This window comes from Triturus cristatus, chromosome 4_2 (assembly GCF_964204655.1).
Source record: "Triturus cristatus chromosome 4_2, aTriCri1.1, whole genome shotgun sequence".
NCBI classification, from domain to species: domain Eukaryota; kingdom Metazoa; phylum Chordata; class Amphibia; order Caudata; family Salamandridae; genus Triturus; species Triturus cristatus.
Window position 1 is genome coordinate 545,742,861 of NC_140586.1, and position 20,495 is coordinate 545,763,355.

The following is a 20,495-nucleotide window of genomic DNA, read 5'->3' on the forward strand; positions in this document are numbered from 1 at the left end:
GCTGCAGATTCTTCGAGCAATACCCCCGCGCCAGTAGGTGGTGTCGGTCGGCTCTGTGTGACATCAGCGTTGTCGTCCACGCCGAAAGTGACATCTGCATAACCTATATAGGTGCCACCTTGGCACACTGATGTCCATTACCTTTCCCGACTTTCCACACCTGAGACGTGGAGCCATGAAGAGTACTGACATTGGTGTGTTTTTGTGAAACTAGGGAATAGCCCTGACCCTAGAAACACATCAGCAGCATGGGGAGGATGGGTGGGCTTGTAAGGAATCTGTAGCTAGATCATGTAAAGACGTTACCGATGGTAAGTAACTTGTCCATCTAATAGATACATCTAGCTGCAGATTCTTTACCTTTTAATAGCTACCCAAGCAATGCCATTCCTGGAGGAGGGACTGAGGACAAGTTTACCCTAGAAAATCCTGTAGAACTGAACAGCCAAAATGGCCATCCCTGCGGATCTGCCTAACAAGGCAAGTAATGTTTGGTGAACGTGTGCAGAGATATCCACCTTGCTGCCTGACAGACAGATGTCCAGGACTGGGTCTCCATATTGCAAAGCAGTGGTAGCAGTGTTAGTTCAGGTGAAATGAGCCCTTAAGCCTTCAGGAAATTGCTTCTTGGCTAGAGCATAGCAAATTTTGATGCAGAGGACAACCCACAGGGAGATGGTCCTCTTCTGCAGTGCCCAATGTTTCTTCGCTCCAAAGTACCGCACAAAGAGTTGGTCATCTAACTCTTTTGTGTGGTCAAGGTAGAACGACAATGTGTTTTTTTGGGTCCAGGCGGTGGAGTCGCTCCTCTTCCTTAAAGGAGGAGTGTAGGAAGGTGGAATCTGACTATATGGGTGCCCCCAACTTTTTGCCTGGTATTTGGATGGTTTTTGACTAGTCTGGCTGGGATCCTGCAATCCAGGACCGCAGCCTATCTGCTTCCTCCCTAAAACTGATGTGAGTGCCCTAGGTACATTCCAATTGGATAGTGAGGGCACCCTACCAGCGCCTTGTAGATGGTACCCTAGGTACCCAGGGCATGGGTCCCTCAGAGGACTACCAGGGGCTGCAGCACTTATTGTGCCACCCTGGGACAGCCATACCAAATGACACCACCAGACCACTACTGTAGTCTGGGTAAGGTGGTGCTTGCACCCCCTCACAGGGATACAGGTACCCTGTATCCCACCTATGTACAACACATGTATTCTCATTGGTCACCCCTCAAGCAGGCCTTGCTAATCCTACAAGGCAGGGTGCTGACATATGTGTGATGGGGGACCCCTACCTGAGTAGGGCCCCTCTGCAACCCTCGTAAAAATCATTGCTGGGTTGTTTGTAGTGTAGCCATACCATATACTCTTAACCGCATTATAAGTATATCGCGATAGCGTGATAACTTGAGAATGGCTACACAGAACCATATTGTGTTTGGTGTCAAACATGTAGGAAGCATATCCCCAGTCCAGCCATGGGCATGAGGGCATGATTCCCCCCTGCTAGAGGGGCGATATGGGAAAAGCGGCAGAATTTAGACACCAATTTAAAAGTGCACACGTATCACAAAATGGATGCTACCCGCCAGCCACACGACTCTGACTGCCTGTTGCTGGGCAAAACCCCAGCCTCGGCAGCTGGACAATAGGGATTCTGTTGCAGGGAGGTGCCAGCACCTTCCCAGACAGGCTATGTGGATTGGAACTGGGTGGGTGCACCATAGGATGCCTTTCAGAGTTGCACGTAGGCTGCTACAGCGCCTACATTCTGCATACACCGCCTGGAACCGGTTCAGGGGCATCCTGCACCTCGCCCAGGCTGGAAACAGACAAAGGGGAGAGGGTGTAGCCACCCTTTCCCGCCTCAACTCTCATTGGTTGGCTCTGATCTGGACCCTCCCCTAATCTCTTGGATAAAGGTGAATACTGTGTCCCCAGAGCCTCAGATTAATCTTGGATTTCACAGACCTGACCTTTGACGAGCTGCTGCCCAGCTGACTGAAGAAATCTCCCTTGGGGTAAAGGAGTTACCCCCCCTGCTTGGCAGGCACCTGAAACACTGCAAGTGACCCGGTTGGAACTTCGCTGCTACTTTGGACATCGACGACTCCTCTCAACCTTGAGGTGGGTTTCCTAGCATCCCAGAGGCCAGTGAGTGTGCCCAGCAAGTCTGAGCACCATGGACCATGTGGGTGCCGAGATCCCCAATACCCCAGGACACCAGCCACCTCTTGCATAGCACGTGACCCTGACCAGTGGGGAAGTTGTGCTTTGGCCCAATATTGAGCCAAACTCTCAGCAGCAACTGTGCCAAAGATCAGCACCCTAGCCTACTCCTGTGGCCCGTGGGCACCCTTTTACGCACGCCAAATTGCTGCCTCCCGCGGTTCCTTGTCTTTCGATTTGTGGGCCCTAGTGGAGGTCAATCTTTACTTTTAAGAAGTCCCCTGGTTGCTCCAGGCCTGCTCTACAGTCTCCTTGAAGGAGTCCTGGCTCAGACCTCGTGGGTCTGCACCAGTAGCTGATTTGTTCACCTTGTGTGGGTTGCGGTTGCCAAGGCTTAGTGGATCCAATCCGAACACTAACACCGCAGCAACCCTCATCCTTTATGGGACAGTCGCCCTCCAGAAGCTGGCCTTCCTTGAAGCCTCCCGGAGCCCGTGGCCACAGATCCAAGCTACACCTTTTCCACTTGAAGCACCCGACATTGAAGGGCTGTTTTCCTTGAGCTCCCTGGTCACTGTACCGTGACCCAGACTCTGTCCCCTCTGCTTTCAGGTTCTCCTCTACAAGACCTACAACTTCATTCTTCACGACATCATCGACGTTTTTGGCTAGCAGCAGTTTTGTACATTTTCCCATTGAAAATCAGCCCGCGACCCGACATCGAAAACGACCTATGCACCCGGCTTCCCTGGGGCAGGTAACAGTGGTACCTTGGTACTCTCTTGGTAGTGGGCTCCTCAAAAGCTTAACTCTAAGCTCCTAACTTTGAACTCCTGCTAGAAGTGTCTTTAATCTTTTAAAATCAAACCGCAACATTCTCCATAGGCTTTAATAGAGATCCCGATAGCAGATATTTGCACTGCACGTGTCTCCCATGGGTCCCCTTCCTCATAACCTTGGGTGGATTCTGAAGGGGCCAGCGATCCTAAATGCCCTAGGCATTGTCTGTAGAATTGTCGTGGTTCTTATACCACTTTTTTATTATATGGTTTGATCCCCCCCTGGGGCCCTGTGATTCCAGTGCTATTTTTTGTATCTATAAATGCTTGTTTGAATTGTAACTTTACCTCTAGCCTCATAAAGAGACTTGTGGGATTCTGTTTAGAATAAATACATATATTTTATATATATACCTGTGTGGACTACTCTTTCATTTGGTCATTCAAGAGGTTATCTATGGTAAAACAATAAGCTTAACACTCCTTCAAGACTTAGCCTGAAGGCTGGTCTCCACAGCTACCACTAGGATAGCTTTCTTTAAAGGTTGTCTTTAACCTATCACCTTAAGAGTCGAATTGGACTGGTGCAAGGTGGCCACTAGAACTAGTGACCAGCATATGCCAGGCCAACTTCTCACAAGGAGCAAAGAAAGTGGGCAAGGTGACAGATTGCTCCACATAAAATGGAGTTATCACTTTCGGAAGGAAGGAGGCCCTAGTGCGAAGCACCAATTTGTCTGGGAATATCATCGGAAAGGGGGGCTTGGATGATAAAGCCTGCAGATCGCTCACCCTCCTAGCAGATGTAATTGCCACTAAGAAAGCCGTTCTGATGGTGAGCAGACGGAGAAGGCAATTATGCAGGGGCTCAAAACGAGCGCACATTAGGAAAGTGAGAACCAAATTAAGGTCCCACTGAGGCATAATGAAAGGGGCAGGAGGGATCATATGTACAAGACTTTTCAGGAATCTATGTACAATTGGTGATTTAACTAGGAAGTGTTGTTCTGGCATCCTGAGAAAGGCAGACAACGCCAAAAGATAACCTTTCAAGGTGCCCAGAGCTGAGCCCTGCTGGTCAAGGGACAAAATAAAAAGCAGAATATCAGAAAGGAAGCAGAAAAAGGCTCAATAGATGTCTCTCTACAATATGGTACAAATCTGTTCAACCGTAAGGTTTATACCATCTTAGCGGAGGGAAACCTGGCCGCCAGAATAGCATTGCAGACTTCGGGTGGAAGGATGAAAACTGCCAACTCCTGCCACTCAATCGCCATGCAAGAAGGCATAGATTTGACAGTTTCAGGAGGAGGACCCTCCCCTGCTGCTGCAACAGAAGATCCTCCCAGAAGGGCAGCCTGAGCAAAGGATCGATGCTCATCTCTGTGCCCAGTCCAGAGCCACAAGGATGACTTGGGCACGGTTGTTCCTGATCTTCTTGAGAACTCTGGGCAGGAGTGGTATGGACGTAAAGGCATACTGAAGGCCTGAGTTCCACTTGAGATAAAAAGTGTCTCCAAGTGAGAGCCACCTTGGAACTTCCAGCACGCAAAACTGCTGACATTGCGTGTTCTTGGCGGAGGCAAACATATCTAACCAAGGCTCCCCCCACTTCTGAAAGAGACCTCGCGCCATTTTCGGATGCAGATGACATTCATGATCCGTCGACGGCTGATTTTGTCCTTCCTGGTGTTCAGGGAACCTGCCTGGTCTTGAGCCACCAAGGATATGCCCTGCTGTTCTACCAATGTCCAGAGACGCAGGGCCTCTTGACAAAGAGTCCATGAACCCGCTTCACCCTGTTTGTTGCAGGCGGCAGTGTTGTCAGTGAACACTTGAACCAGTCTTTCTTTGACAGAAGAGAGAAAGGCTTTTAATGCCAATTGGAGCACTCGGAGCTCCAGCATGTTGATGTGGAATCCGGATTCCGCCAGAGACCAGAGTGCTCTGATCTCCAACTCTCCCAGATGGCAGCCCCATCCCAAAAGTGATGCATCTGTCACTACTGTGAGATCAGGTTGGGGGAGGGAGAGTGGTCTGCCTGTGACCCAATCCTGGTTCGTCAGCCATCACTACAAGTCTCGTGCAGTTCCCCTCCGAGATCTTGACCATGTCGGAGAGATTCCCCTGATTCTGTGCCCATTGGAACTTTAGGTCCCACTGCAGAACCCGCATATGCCATCTGGCATGTGTTACTAGCATGATGCAGGGGGCCATGAGGCACAGCAGCCTTAGAGTCATTCTCACCGAATACCAAGATAGAGGCTGAAACATTGGTATCATAGCCTGAATATCCTGGACTCGCCATTTGGGAGGATAAGCCAAAAATTGCACAGAATCCTAAACAGCTCTTATGAAAGGGAGCATCTGAGAGGGAGTCATTTATAGTGAACTCCTGCGAATGCATAATATGGAGGTGGAAGACGACAGCCTGGGGCAAGCCTGTCTTCAGCAGCCAGTCATTGAGATAGGGGAAGCCTGGTACCCCTGATCTGCGCAGATGAGCTGCGACCACCACCATCACCTTGGTGAACACTCCAGGAGTGCTGGTAAGGCAAAAGGGAGCACAGTGAACTGAAAATGCTTGTCGCCTACCGTAAATGACAGGTAGCGTTAATGGGCAGGCAGGACGGAAATGTGGAAATAGGCGTCCTGCAAGTCAAATGCTACCATCCAGTCTCCTGGGTTAAGGGTAGACAGGACTTGAGCTATTGTGAGCATCTTGAATTTTTCCTTTTTGATTAAGTAGTTGAGAGATCGTAGGTCTAGGATAGGACAAAGACACCAGAAAGTACCAGGAATAGCAACCACAGCCTACTTCTGGCTCCAGAACCCTCTCTATTGCTCCATTGGACAAAAGAGTTATGACATTCTTCCGGAGTAAAATTAAATGATCCTCCGTCAGCCGAGGCTCCTCCATCGCATCGGCCGATGGATGGGGAGAAGTTAAAGCACGCTTCGACTTCTTGTGCTTTTTGTACCACCTGAATTTCCTGATGATTTAGAGTCGGATGAAGAGGATTTGGGACTGCTGGAGCATTGGGACCTTTCTCTCGACTGGTACTGTGACCTCCAAGGAGTCGAGAGACGTGTTGTCACCTACCGGACCGCAAGCAGCTTTAGGGACCGCTTTCTCAAAGCCTTCAGAGCAATGGCCCGGCAGTCGAAGTTTTGTATGTATTCAATGTTTTGCAGTGTACCTCTGCATTAAAAAGAAAATCCTCTTTACATAGAATTTGTCTATTTACCACAGTCTAACAACTATTTAACAAGAGCATGTGCCCAGACATAAACTGGTGGATAATTGTTTAAGACAAACTTTGGCTTTAGGCAAAAACCTACTTTGAAACATGCCTCTGTAACCAGCTTTAAGTGTGCTCAGGCTTTAAGCGCTTGTACATGAAACTTTACTGGTTGACAAACCATGCACTTTATAACCTAAAACTTGCACAACTTCAGTTGCCTCGAGTTCTTACAGCACTTCCATTCTATGCACCCACATATGAACACACAGTGATATGCTGTATACGACTATAAGCTCTACTTCAATTTTTTATTTTTTTTAGAGTTTATGGAGTTATGTTACAAGCAATGTTATGAATGTTGTCATCAGTGAGGTCATCAACAATGTAATTTAAGATGTCCTTAACGATGTAATGTAACCCTTCCTGAGTGATGTAATATGTGAGGTCATAAGCAGTGGAGCGCAAGTTACAATTAGTTCACTAAACTATAACTGGCAAATTTCAATGGGTTTTCAGTTTTTAAACATTAGTGCTTATCTTATTTCCACACTTAACTATAATGTCACTAACTTAGACATTTTAGGGAGAGACACTCTTCTAACATTAAAGAACTACGTTTCATCCTCCTAGAACAGGTAGAAAAAAACCCTAGAGGAGGCAACAGAGTTTTAAAGTTGAGACAACGAGAATCTAAACTAATAATCGATTTCCAGACTAAGACCCCGGGTGGGCTGAATCAGGAAGAAGAATTGTCCGTACATCTCAAGGAATGATTTACATAGCACATTCCATGAATCCTCTTTGGCTGCTTTTTCAGTATTATAGATTTATAAACATCCTCTCATTTTCATGTCTGTACAGTTATAACGTGAGTAACTTGCACATAAGAAATGTACATTGCTGCTGTTTTAGATTGACATAATTCTAATTGGTGGTTTTATGTTTCAATTTCAGGTATGAAGAGGACGGGGTCTAGTCATTTGAGGTCAACCCACACGATCCCTACATTTCTCTTTTCTCTTTTCCTTCACCTTGCTTTTCAGCAAGTTCAGTGGCAATTTTTGCACCTGTTTATACATAATTTTCTTTTATTCACATTTATTATTCATTTCACGAGCACGACACACTGTTTATAAGTCAGATCGCATAAAATAGGACACACGTTATTGTTGGGTTAATTTACAAACAGATTAACTGGTCATTTGTGGCACTTGCCAATAGGACTCCGCCAGGTGGACATTGTATATCTTGAAAAACTTGGATGGTATAACAGTGACACGTGACACTTGTCATTAACATAACAGGTTGTTTTTACAGCCTCTTTTTAGACAGATGATGCTACACGCAATTTCTGTGCGCAGCTACACAAAGGATTTTCCTTTGATGAAACACGCTGTTACCGAGTGACTTGTGTCAGTTACTCGCAGTGCATTGTTATATATTTTATATACACGTACATTGACGGCAACACAACTTTATTAAGGGGTGATAGTGAACATTGCCGCAAACAGCAGATTCTATTTCTATTTCTATTTTCATTTGTGTTAAGCAGCCCTACGTCACTGTTCAGTACTTAACGACAATACAATAGTTGACCATCTTTTATATATTCAAAACGAGACGTAAGGTGATTGAATATGCAACGTTTCTGCAACTTAATGTGTATTTAACATTAATTTTGACTTATGCTAAGAACCTGTGAGAAACAGTATTATTTTCCCACGATGTCCTCTTGCTGTGTTCATTGTTTTAAATGCGGGCACTTCCAGTGTTGTCACTAACACGTGACCAAGCCAGACGGCGAAACGCGTTGTGTTTGAATAAACAGCAGTTCTTCTGAAACTATTACTGGTTCCTTTTGATTCCTGAGAGCGTACTTACTGCAACAGAGTAACTACAATTATTGAACAGCCGGTTCATCTCCGCCGGCGTGTACGCCACTCTCCTTGGGTCCACTCGAGTACGGAAGGAGGTATCTGGTTATATGATATATATATATATATATATGTGTGTGTGTGTGTGTGTGTGTATATATATATACATATATAAACATATAAATATAATCTGCATATCTATATAAATATAAATGCATGCAAACATATACATATATGCATACATATGCATGGTATGTACATGAAAGTTTGAAAAACTCTAATACAAGCAAAGCTAAAAAGCCACCTAATTACAAACAGAATTGCTTTAACTTAAACGAGGGTGAGACCTATTGCATTTTCAATGCTTGTTTACTTTGATTCCATCAAGAAGGCATTCAGATGTGTCACACATTTTCCATAAATTCTGAATGGTAGCACTCTAGTTGCTCAATAGATCACTGTAGTAAAGCTACTGCTCACCAGGGAAGTCTGCTGCTGGTATTCAAAGTGCATGAAGTTAATGAAATAGAAGAGGATTTGAGAAGTCAAAATGTGCCCTAATCTTTCTTTCTGCAGCACTAATCATAATTTCTATGGCAAAATGAACCCCCTCATCTTGTTCCTTTGCAAATTAAATGTTTTAAGTGTTACCACTTTATTCCAATCAAGATGGCTTCAGGTGTGCCATACTTTTGTCATAAGTAAGACTGTTAGCGCTCTAGTTGTTCTTTAAAACACTCTGGGATTTCTGTCATTGGGCTATACTTGGGCTACATCTCGGTGATATTTGTGCTACATTTGGGCTCTTTTGTCTCTGGTGGCCATCTTGGGAGACTTATTTGTTTTGAAGTTTCCTAATTTCCTCATTTACAACAGTGTCCTCAGTAGGAAATACTTTCAGATTTTACTTTGATTCCATCAAGAAGGCATTCAGATGTGTCACACATTTGCTATAAATTCGGAATGTTAGCACTCTAGTTGCTTATTAGATCACTGTAGTAAAGCTACTGCTCACCAGGGAAGTCTGCTGCTGGTATTGAAAGGGCATGTTTCAGTCTGTATGTCAGAATGTTTTAATGAAATAGAAGAAGATTTGAAAAGTCACTCAAAATGTGCCCTAATTTTTCTTTTTACCGCACTAATCATAATTTCTATGGCAAAATGAACCTCCTCATTGCGTTCCTTTGAAATTGAACTACTCACTCTCTACTACTCACTCGCTACTACTTTCTACTACTCACTCTCTACTACTCTCTACTACTCTCTACTACTACTCTCTACTACTCACTCTCTACTACTCACTCTCTACTACTCTCTACTACTCTCTGTACTGCTCTCTACTACTCTCTACCACTCACTCTCTACTACTCTACTTCTCACTCTCTACTACTCTCTCTCTACTACTCCCTCTCTACTACTCCCTCTCTACTACTCACTCTACTACTCTCTACTACTCACTCTCTATTACTCTCTACTACTCACTCTCTACTACTCACTCTCAACTACTCACTCTCTACTACTCTCTCAACTACTCACTCTCTACTACTCTCTACTACTCACTCTACTACTCTCTACTACTCTCTACCACTCACTCTCTACTACTCTACTACTCACTCTCTACTACTCTCTACTACTCTCTCTCTACTACTCACTCTCTACTACTCACTCTACTACTCTCTACTACTCTCTCTCTACTACTCACTCTCTACTACTCACTCTCTACTACTCTACTACTCACTCTCCACTACTCACTCTCTACTACTCGCTCTCTACTACTCTCTACTACAAACTCTACTACTCACTCTCTACTACTCTACTACTCTCTACTACTCTCTCTGCTACTCACTCTCTACTACTCACTCTCTACTACTCACTCTCTACTACTCTACTACTCTCTATTACTCTCTCTACTACTCACTCTCTACTACTCACTCTCTACTACTCTCTACTACTCTCTCTCTACTACACACTCTCTACTTGCTCTCTACTACTCACTCTACTACTCACTCTACTACTCACTCTCTACTACTCCCTACTACTCACTCTACTACTCACTCTCTACTACTCTCTACTACTCACTCTCTACTACTCCACTACTCTCTACTAATCACTCTCTACTACTCACTCTCTACTACTCTCTACTACTCACTCTCTACTACTCTCTACTACTCACTCTCTACTACTCTCTCTCTATTACTCTCTACTACTCGCTCTACTACTCATTCTCTACTACTCATTCTCTAATACTCTCTCTCTGCTACTCAGTCTCCACTACTCACTCTCTACTACTCTCTACTACTCACTCTCTAATACTCACTCTCTACTACTCTCTACTGCTCACTCTCTTCTACTCTCTGCTACTCACTCTACTACTCACTCTTTACTACTCTCTGCTACTTTCTACTTCTCACTCTCTACTACTCACTCTCTACTACTCACTCTACTACTCTCTCCCACTCGCTCTCTGCTACTCTCTACTACTCTCTACTACTCTCTCTACTCTCTGCTCTCTATTACTCATCCTCTACTCTCTACCTCTCTACCTCTTTATACCTCTCTCTCTCTACTACTCTCTACCTCTCTACCTCTACCTCTCTACCTCTATGTCTCTACCTCTACACCTCTACCTATCTACCTCTCTCTACATGCACACATATGCACATATATGCATATGCATTTATATATATGTATGTATATATATATATATACATAAATATATATAATCTGCATATCTATATAAATACAAATATAAATGCATGCATACATATACATATATGCATGTTATGTACATGAAATTTTGAAAAACACTATTAAAAGCAAAGCTAAAAACCCACCTAATTACAAACAGAATTGCTTTAACTTAAACGAGGGCGAGACCTATTGCATTTTCAATGCTTGTTTACTTTGGTTCCATCAAGAAGGCATTCAGATGTGACACATTTGCCATAAATTCTGAATGGTAGCACTCTAGTTCCTCATTAGATCACTGTAGTAAAGCTACTGCTCACCAGGGAAGTCTGCTGCTGGTATTCAAAGTGCATGTTTCAGTCTGCATGTCAGAACTTTTTAATGAAATAGAAGAGGATTTGAGAAGTCAAAATGTGCCCTAATTTTTCTTTCTGCAGCACTAATCATAATTTCTATGGCAAAATGAACCCCCTCATCTTGTTCCTTTGCAAATTAAATGTTTTAAGTGTTACCACTTTATTCCAATCAAGATGGCTTCAGGTGTGCCATTCTTTTGTCATAAGTAAGATTGTTAGCGCTCTAGTTGTTCTTTAAAACACTCTGGGATTTCTGTCATTGGGCTATACTTGGGCTACATCTCGGTGATATTTGTGCTACATTTGGGCTCTTTTGTCTCTGGTGGCCATCTTGGGAGACTTATTTGTTTTGAAGTTTCCTAATTTCCTCATTTACAACAGTGTCCTCAGTAGGAAATACTTTCAGATTTTACTTTGATTCCATCAAGAAGGCATTCAGATGTGTCACACATTTGCTATAAATTCGGAATGTTAGCACTCTAGTTGCTTATTAGATCACTGTAGTAAAGCTACTGCTCACCAGGGAAGTCTGCTGCTGGTATTGAAAGTATAGGGAAAGGGGTCCCAGAGTGTATGAAATATAGAGCACACTGAATAGAATAAATTTAAAAATTGAATCAACAAAAAGGAAGCGTGAGTGTTGTTTAATCACACTCTGCACTGGTATCAAGTCATTTCAGATACAACAACAATTCCAATTAAGCAAAATAAGGTGCAAGAGAGTGCCCAGGGAGGGAGGGGGGGGGGGTGGGGAAGGGTAACGTGTAGATAGTGATATTTTTAGGAAGGAGGGGGTTAAGTGACACAACAATTCAAAACAATATCACAACTTAATTGGTTGGGCAAAATATGTCATGCCACATATTCAGACTGACATAAATTCATTGAGACATGCGATCATTTGAAAACCCATGTACAAAAAAGAGAACACAGTGTAAAATACACTATTGAGGTACTGGTATGGATGATAAGTCGACGTTTCGACCCCTTAAACCCAAGAGGGTGGATAGGTAATTGGATTCCTTATTGACGGGGTCTTCATCAGGACAGGGTCGCAGGGGTGAAGGGAGTGGGGAAGGCCACCTGTATAATGAAACAATAGTGATTAAAAACGACTCTGGGGTCCTAGAGCAAGCATAAATAGGACTGATGGGAGGAAATCACCATAGTTACCGTTAAATGAATTCTTAGCTGAATCACGAATAACGGGGCAGTAGGGCTCCCAGGGTGGAGAACGAAGACACCTGAAAATAAAGTGTCAGGGTGAGGGGGAGGCCAATCATGTAGCTGAAAAAAGCAGACTAAAAAGTTGATGACTCACTGAATGAAGAAGTCTCAGGATAGCAAATTAGGAACTCAGTCTAAGCCGTGGAAGTGGACCATCGGTGAAAGGCGTGGAATAAATCGCATTCGATTATAGCTTCTACAAAAGAACATTTCAATAAAGTATTAAAAGCGCTACTGAGGAAAAGGATAACAGGTTCAAGGAACCAATTCACAACATCCGTGATGACTCATAATATAGTAGGGTTAAATAATCATGAGGCTCAGGTCATGTCAGGAGATGGAGAAATTAATTACTGAAGTTAGACCTGTATATCATACAGTTGACAGCCTCCAAAATCAAATCACACACTCTCAACTTGTGAACTAAATGCGTGGAAACATTAATGTGAAAAACGGGATGGTCCTGCATTCAAGAATGTTAACCGAAGGGCAGAAACCAACTCGTAGACAACAGGCGCTGAGGACCGAGGTTACCCAGGACTAGTTCAACAAAAGAGGGAGGAGGGAGAGCCTTACCGAGCCACACGGAGGAAGCGCTGAATCAACCCGTAGTGGATAGACAGGCGCCGCGTCTGGGGGTGATTATATGACGTGAAAAAGCACGCCGTCCGCCACGTTGCGTACCGGCGCGGGCAGCCGCTAGATGCTGGCAAAAGAGGGTAATAGAAAAAAGACATCCGAGAGGTCTCTCCAGTCCCTGCTGTGGAGTTGAAACGGCGTTGAAAACTCAATAGACACTAAAGAATAAAGGAGTAAGGGGTCGAAGCATCGACACCAAAAACATAATTATTTCTTAGAACAAACAAATAGCCCTCGTAACGTAGAACTGCATACAATTTGAATTTACAGAACCCATCTTCCTGGGCGCTCACAAGTCAGAAAGTGTACATGATACAAAAAGGTGTACTGGATCGAATATTTACGCCTAAAATCAGATAGAGATACATAAGACATTGCAACATCATTGGTTAATATTTTAGGTCAAGGTACTTTGAAAAATAATGAAAAGTCCAAAACGGGCTGTATGAACATTACGAATAAACTAAAATTAAAAGGTTCAAATTGACAAAAGCAATTGACACTTATAATTATTAGAACACAGCAGGTGAAGAGAATGAAAGGGGTAGCATCTCGGGAATATGTTCAGAAGAATGTTAAAGTAATATACAGTATAGTAATGAGTCAGCTGGTTAGATCGCCTAACCACCCTATCTACTGAGGCAGGCTAATTGGGCATTACTTGGATCGAGTTCATTTAGGCCATTATTGATTGTATCCAGACGGATCATGAGTTTGGATTCCCTCATAGTAAGGAGTGAGGTAATGTCACCACCTCTCGGACCCAGTTGGATTTTTTCAATGACTAGCCATTGCATTTGGCCAGAACTGTGGCCCAGTAAATCATAGTGTTCAACCAAGGGCGCCCCTGCAACACGGCATCTGATCCTGCTCTGATGTTGGAGGACCCTTGCTTTTATTTTTTGCTGTGTTTGGCCGATGTACAGGAAACCGCAAGGACACGTGATCCCATAGACAACATTCGTAGAATTGCAGTTCGTTTGGGCACGCAGCGTAATAGTGTGGTGTTTGTAAACAAACTCTTTAGTCTGTATGGTTGTTGAACAAGCTTTGCAGGATCCACATTTGTAGTGTCCTATGATGGGAGATAGGTTCCAAAGTGACTGGATGGTCGGCTCAACTGGGTCTTCCATAAAGGAATGTACCACGTAGTCTTTAATGCTCATGGCCTTTTTGAAGGAATGCATGGGCAAGTTGGGTTGTTCAATTTCAGTTGAGACCAGATTCCAATGTTTGTTAATGATTTTCTTAATGGCGTTGCTTCTTGTCGAAAAGGTAGTCACACAGATCATTTTGTTTGAAATAGAGTCATCACGATCCTTCGCCACCAGGAGTGTTTCCCTTGGATTATACCAAGCCCTCTTCTGGGCTCTCTTGACCAAACGTTTAGGATAGCCCCTTGAGATCAATCTAGTGCTTAAATCTTCGGATTCTGAAAGATAGTCTAAACGTTTGGTACAATTCCTCCGAATCCTCAAAAATTGACCTATTGGAAGGTTGTCACGCAACCCGCGTGGATGGTAGCTGCTATACCTTAAAAGGGAGTTTCGCTCGGCAGGTTTCCTGTATAGGGTAGTGCATAGTTGGTTGTTCTCACTGAAAATCTTTAGATCAAGGAAAGGTATCTCCAGGGCGTCGGATTGGATGGTGAATTGGATGTCCAGATCGCGTTGGTTCAACCACTCGTGGAAAGATTCAAGTAGCGCGGCATCACCATTCCAGATGAGCAAAATGTCGTCGATGTATCGTTTCCATAAATCAATATGACAATAGAAGGGGTTGTTATTCAGGACGTGCAGTTGTTCAAAATTGTCCATGTACAGAATGGCTAGATCTGGCGCGAAGGCTGCCCCCATCGCCACTCCCTTTGTCTGGACATAGTAGTTCCCTTGGAAATAGAAAAAATTCTTCGTCATCGCAATTGTCAAGAGCGCCAAGATGAATTCGGTTGGTACTCTCATTGGAGTTGGTCGTTGATTCAAGACATCCCTGATGACACCCAATGCTGGTTCTTGGGGAATACTTGTGTATAAAGACACAATGTCACAAGTTACAAGTAGCTGTTCTTTTGGATCAAAAGGTCTCTGGTCAACCAAGGTAATGACTTGCATTGTGTCCCTCAAATAGGTTTCCGTCTTTTCTGCGATGGGTTTCAGAAAGAAATCTATGTATTTACAGAGTGGTTCTAGAAGTGAACCACAACCGGACACTATGGGGCGACCCGGCGGATGAAGAATGTCTTTGTGGATCTTGGGTAGAGTGTAAATCGTGGGTAATCGTGGGCACTTCTGATTAAGGTAATCAAATTCTAGTTTGCTCAAGTAGCCCAGGTCCAACGCTTCAGTGGTGATTCGATGTATCTCATCTGCCAAGTCTTTTGTGGGATCGGATCTCAATAGGGAATAGCTCACCCCATCTTGGAGTTGTCTCATGATTTCGGATTTATAGGCACTGGTGTCCTGCACCACTATGGCCCCGCCCTTATCGGCGGATTTAATCACAATATCCTTGTTGTTCTTGAGAGTTAACAATGCAGCTTTCTCAGGTTTACTTGTGTTGGGTATGATATGTTTATAGGTTAATAGCAGAGTATTAACATCATTCAAAACCATATTTTCGTAGGCCAGGATTCTGTTGCTCATTGCATTGGTAGGTGGCACGAACTTAGATGGGACCCGAAGTCCTGTGAAGGATTTGGACGAGTTATTCTCGGAGTTTTTGAAAAAATACCTAAGGCGGATTTTTCGGAAAAAGCCATGTAATTCTGATTTGAGGTTAAATGCATTGGGATGGGCCGTGGGGACAAAAGCCAGACCTTTAGAAAGGATTTGTTGTTCGTCTGCGCTCAAGACATAGGAAGAGATGTTGACTACAGGGCTGTTGTTGGCCACTACCATCTGTAAACCTTCCGTCTCGTTGAGATCTCGCCATGGTTCTCCGGTTGGAACCGGACCTGCTTGGGGATCGTGCCTCTGCCTCTGTCCCAATTCGTCATTGGTGGATTCTGTTGACCTCGCGGTGGTCCTCTTGGCCAGTTGCCCCTGCCACGTGGTGGTCTCCATTGTCCTTCCCCTAAAAAAGGAAAATAACCTTGGGGGGGGTACCAATTATCACGATAATTGTAGTCGTAGCTTGGGCCGTGCGTCTCCTGATCACTGTCTGAACTCACTGTGGAGTCGGAAAATGTAGAGTAATTCCTCCTTCCCCTGTAGCCACCTCTTCCTCGACCCGTGAATCTACCAGAATTATCTTGTTTGTAATAGTCGTCGTTGAGATAGGGATAGACGTTTTTCTTATCGTAGAATCTGATATCCTTGGAGAGTTTATCAAGCTTCTTATTTTGGGTGGTGGTTTCAAAATCCTTTAGTGATTTGGAAAGATTTTCAAGAGCATTCTTAGCGTTGATCAAAGTAGAATCCCCAGCAATTTCTTGTTTCAGGGCTGTAATCTCTCTCGTCAGTGTGTGAACCTGTTCTGCCGCTGTCTCCACGCCTAAGACCATCCAATATCTCGAGGCGTTATTGGCAATGAAGCTAAACCCTTCCTTGAATTTGGGTACGTCAATGAAGATCGCAGGTTCGTTCCTGATCTGGAGTCCAACTGGTATAATGCCTGCCTGTAGGTACTTGGTGAGCAGATGACCATGAAGTTTGGTGCGTATCAACTTTTTTTCAAGACGTTCGAGTTTGGCTACTTTATCGTTTAGTGTAAAGTCTATGTTGGGTGTATCGGATGAAAGGAAAAGGTTCCTAGGGTCCTGCAGGAGCTGGTTAATGTATTCCTCAGTATACGAAAGAGTTTCACTCTCCACCATTGTAGATGGAAGAATCTCGTAAAATACCTCGCAGGTGGGTACCTGCACTTAGGTCATTAGAAAAAGGGGTATACCCAAAAATCACTGGGACCTGGGTGTCGAACAGTATAGGGAAAGGGGTCCCAGAGTGTATGAAATATAGAGCACACTGAATAGAATAAATTTAAAAATTGAATCAACAAAAAGGAAGCGTGAGTGTTGTTTAATCACACTCTGCACTGGTATCAAGTCATTTCAGATACAACAACAATTCCAATTAAGCAAAATAAGGTGCAAGAGAGTGCCCAGGGAGGGAGGGGGGGGGGGGGGGAAGGGTAACGTGTAGATAGTGATATTTTTAGGAAGGAGGGGGTTAAGTGACACAACAATTCAAAACAATATCACAACTTAATTGGTTGGGCAAAATATGTCATGCCACATATTCAGACTGACATAAATTCATTGAGACATGCGATCATTTGAAAACCCATGTACAAAAAAGAGAACACAGTGTAAAATACACTATTGAGGTACTGGTATGGATGATAAGTCGACGTTTCGACCCCTTAAACCCAAGAGGGTGGATAGGTAATTGGATTCCTTATTGACGGGGTCTTCATCAGGACAGGGTCGCAGGGGTGAAGGGAGTGGGGAAGGGCACCTGTATAATGAAACAATAGTGATTAAAAACGACTCTGGGGTCCTAGAGCAAGCATAAATAGGACTGATGGGAGGAAATCACCATAGTTACCGTTAAATGAATTCTTAGCTGAATCACGAATAACGGGGCAGTAGGGCTCCCAGGGTGGAGAACGAAGACACCTGAAAATAAAGTGTCAGGGTGAGGGGGAGGCCAATCATGTAGCTGAAAAAAGCAGACTAAAAAGTTGATGACTCACTGAATGAAGAAGTCTCAGGATAGCAAATTAGGAACTCAGTCTAAGCCGTGGAAGTGGACCATCGGTGAAAGGCGTGGAATAAATCGCATTCGATTATAGCTTCTACAAAAGAACATTTCAATAAAGTATTAAAAGCGCTACTGAGGAAAAGGATAACAGGTTCAAGGAACCAATTCACAACATCCGTGATGACTCATAATATAGTAGGGTTAAATAATCATGAGGCTCAGGTCATGTCAGGAGATGGAGAAATTAATTACTGAAGTTAGACCTGTATATCATACAGTTGACAGCCTCCAAAATCAAATCACACACTCTCAACTTGTGAACTAAATGCGTGGAAACATTAATGTGAAAAACGGGATGGTCCTGCATTCAAGAATGTTAACCGAAGGGCAGAAACCAACTCGTAGACAACAGGCGCTGAGGACCGAGGTTACCCAGGACTAGTTCAACAAAAGAGGGAGGAGGGAGAGCCTTACCGAGCCACACGGAGGAAGCGCTGAATCAACCCGTAGTGGATAGACCTTGATCTAAAGATTTTCAGTGAGAACAACCAACTATGCACTACCCTATACAGGAAACCTGCCGAGCGAAACTCCCTTTTAAGGTATAGCAGCTACCATCCACGCGGGTTGCGTGACAACCTTCCAATAGGTCAATTTTTGAGGATTCGGAGGAATTGTACCAAACGTTTAGACTATCTTTCAGAATCCGAAGATTTAAGCACTAGATTGATCTCAAGGGGCTATCCTAAACGTTTGGTCAAGAGAGCCCAGAAGAGGGCTTGGTATAATCCAAGGGAAACACTCCTGGTGGCGAAGGATCGTGATGACTCTATTTCAAACAAAATGATCTGTGTGACTACCTTTTCGACAAGAAGCAACGCCATTAAGAAAATCATTAACAAACATTGGAATCTGGTCTCAACTGAAATTGAACAACCCAACTTGCCCATGCATTCCTTCAAAAAGGCCATGAGCATTAAAGACTACGTGGTACATTCCTTTATGGAAGACCCAGTTGAGCCGACCATCCAGTCACTTTGGAACCTATCTCCCATCATAGGACACTACAAATGTGGATCCTGCAAAGCTTGTTCAACAACCATACAGACTAAAGAGTTTGTTTACAAACACCACACTATTACGCTGCGTGCCCAAACGAACTGCAATTCTACGAATGTTGTCTATGGGATCACGTGTCCTTGCGGTTTCCTGTACATCGGCCAAACACAGCAAAAAATAAAAGCAAGGGTCCTCCAACATCAGAGCAGGATCAGATGCCGTGTTGCAGGGGCGCCCTTGGTTGAACACTATGATTTACTGGGCCACAGTTCTGGCCAAATGCAATGGCTAGTCATTGAAAAAATCCAACTGGGTCCGAGAGGTGGTGACATTACCTCACTCCTTACTATGAGGGAATCCAAACTCATGATCCGTCTGGATACAATCAATAATGGCCTAAATGAACTCGATCCAAGTAATGCCCAATTAGCCTGCCTCAGTAGATAGGGTGGTTAGGCGATCTAACCAGCTGACTCATTACTATACTGTATATTACTTTAACATTCTTCTGAACATATTCCCGAGATGCTACCCCTTTCATTCTCTTCACCTGCTGTGTTCTAATAATTATAAGTGTCAATTGCTTTTGTCAATTTGAACCTTTTAATTTTAGTTTATTCGTAATGTTCATACAGCCCGTTTTGGACTTTTCATTATTTTTCAAAGTACCTTGACCTAAAATATTAACCAATGATGTTGCAATGTCTTATGTATCTCTATCTGATTTTAGGCGTAAATATTCGATCCAGTACACCTTTTTGTATCATGTACACTTTCTGACTTGTGAGCGCCCAGGAAGATGGGTTCTGTAAATTCAAATTGTATGCAGTTCTACGTTACGAGGGCTATTTGTTTGTTCTAAGAAATAATTATGTTTTTGGTGTCGATGCTTCGACCCCTTACTCCTTTATTCTTTAGTGTCTATTGAGTTTTCAACGCCGTTTCAACTCCACAGCAGGGACTGGAGAGACCTCTCGGATGTCTTTTTTCTATTACCCTCTTTTGCCAGCATCTAGCGGCTGCCCGCGCCGGTACGCAACGTGGCGGACGGCGTGCTTTTTCACGTCATATAATCACCCCCAGACGCGGCGCCTGTCTATCCACTACGGGTTGATTCAGCGCTTCCTCCGTGTGGCTCGGTAAGGCTCTCCCTCCTCCCTCTTTTGTTGAACTAGTCCTGGGTAACCTCGGTCCTCAGCGCCTGTTGTCTACGAGTTGGTTTCTGCCCTTCGGTTAACATTCTTGAATGCAGGACCATCCCGTTTTTCACATTAATGTTTCCACGCATTTAGTTCACAAGTTGAGAGTGTGTGATTTGATTTTGGAGGCTGTCAACTGTATGATATACAGGTCTAACTTCAGTAATTAATTTCTCCATCTCCTGACATGACCTGAGCCTCATGATTATTTAACCCTACTATATTATGAGTCATCACGGATGTTGTGAATTGGTTCCTTGAACCTGTTATCCTTTTCCTCAGTAGCGCTTTTAATACTTTATTGAAATGTTCTTTTGTAGAAGCTATAATCGAATGCGATTTATTCCACGCCTTTCACCGATGGTCCACTTCCACGGCTTAGACTGAGTTCCTAATTTGCTATCCTGAGACTTCTTCATTCAGTGAGTCATCAACTTTTTAGTCTGCTTTTTTCAGCTACATGATTGGCCTCCCCCTCACCCTGACACTTTATTTTCAGGTGTCTTCGTTCTCCACCCTGGGAGCCCTACTGCCCCGTTATTCGTGATTCAGCTAAGAATTCATTTA

The 20,495-nt window shown here is 43.8% G+C and overlaps 1 protein-coding gene across 1 annotated transcript in view; it reads right to left on the reverse strand.

Moving 5' to 3' along the window:
* HFM1 (helicase for meiosis 1) overlaps window positions 1-20,495 on the reverse strand; it is a 3,754,865-nt gene that overhangs the window by 533,096 nt on the left and 3,201,274 nt on the right. The window lies entirely within an intron of this gene.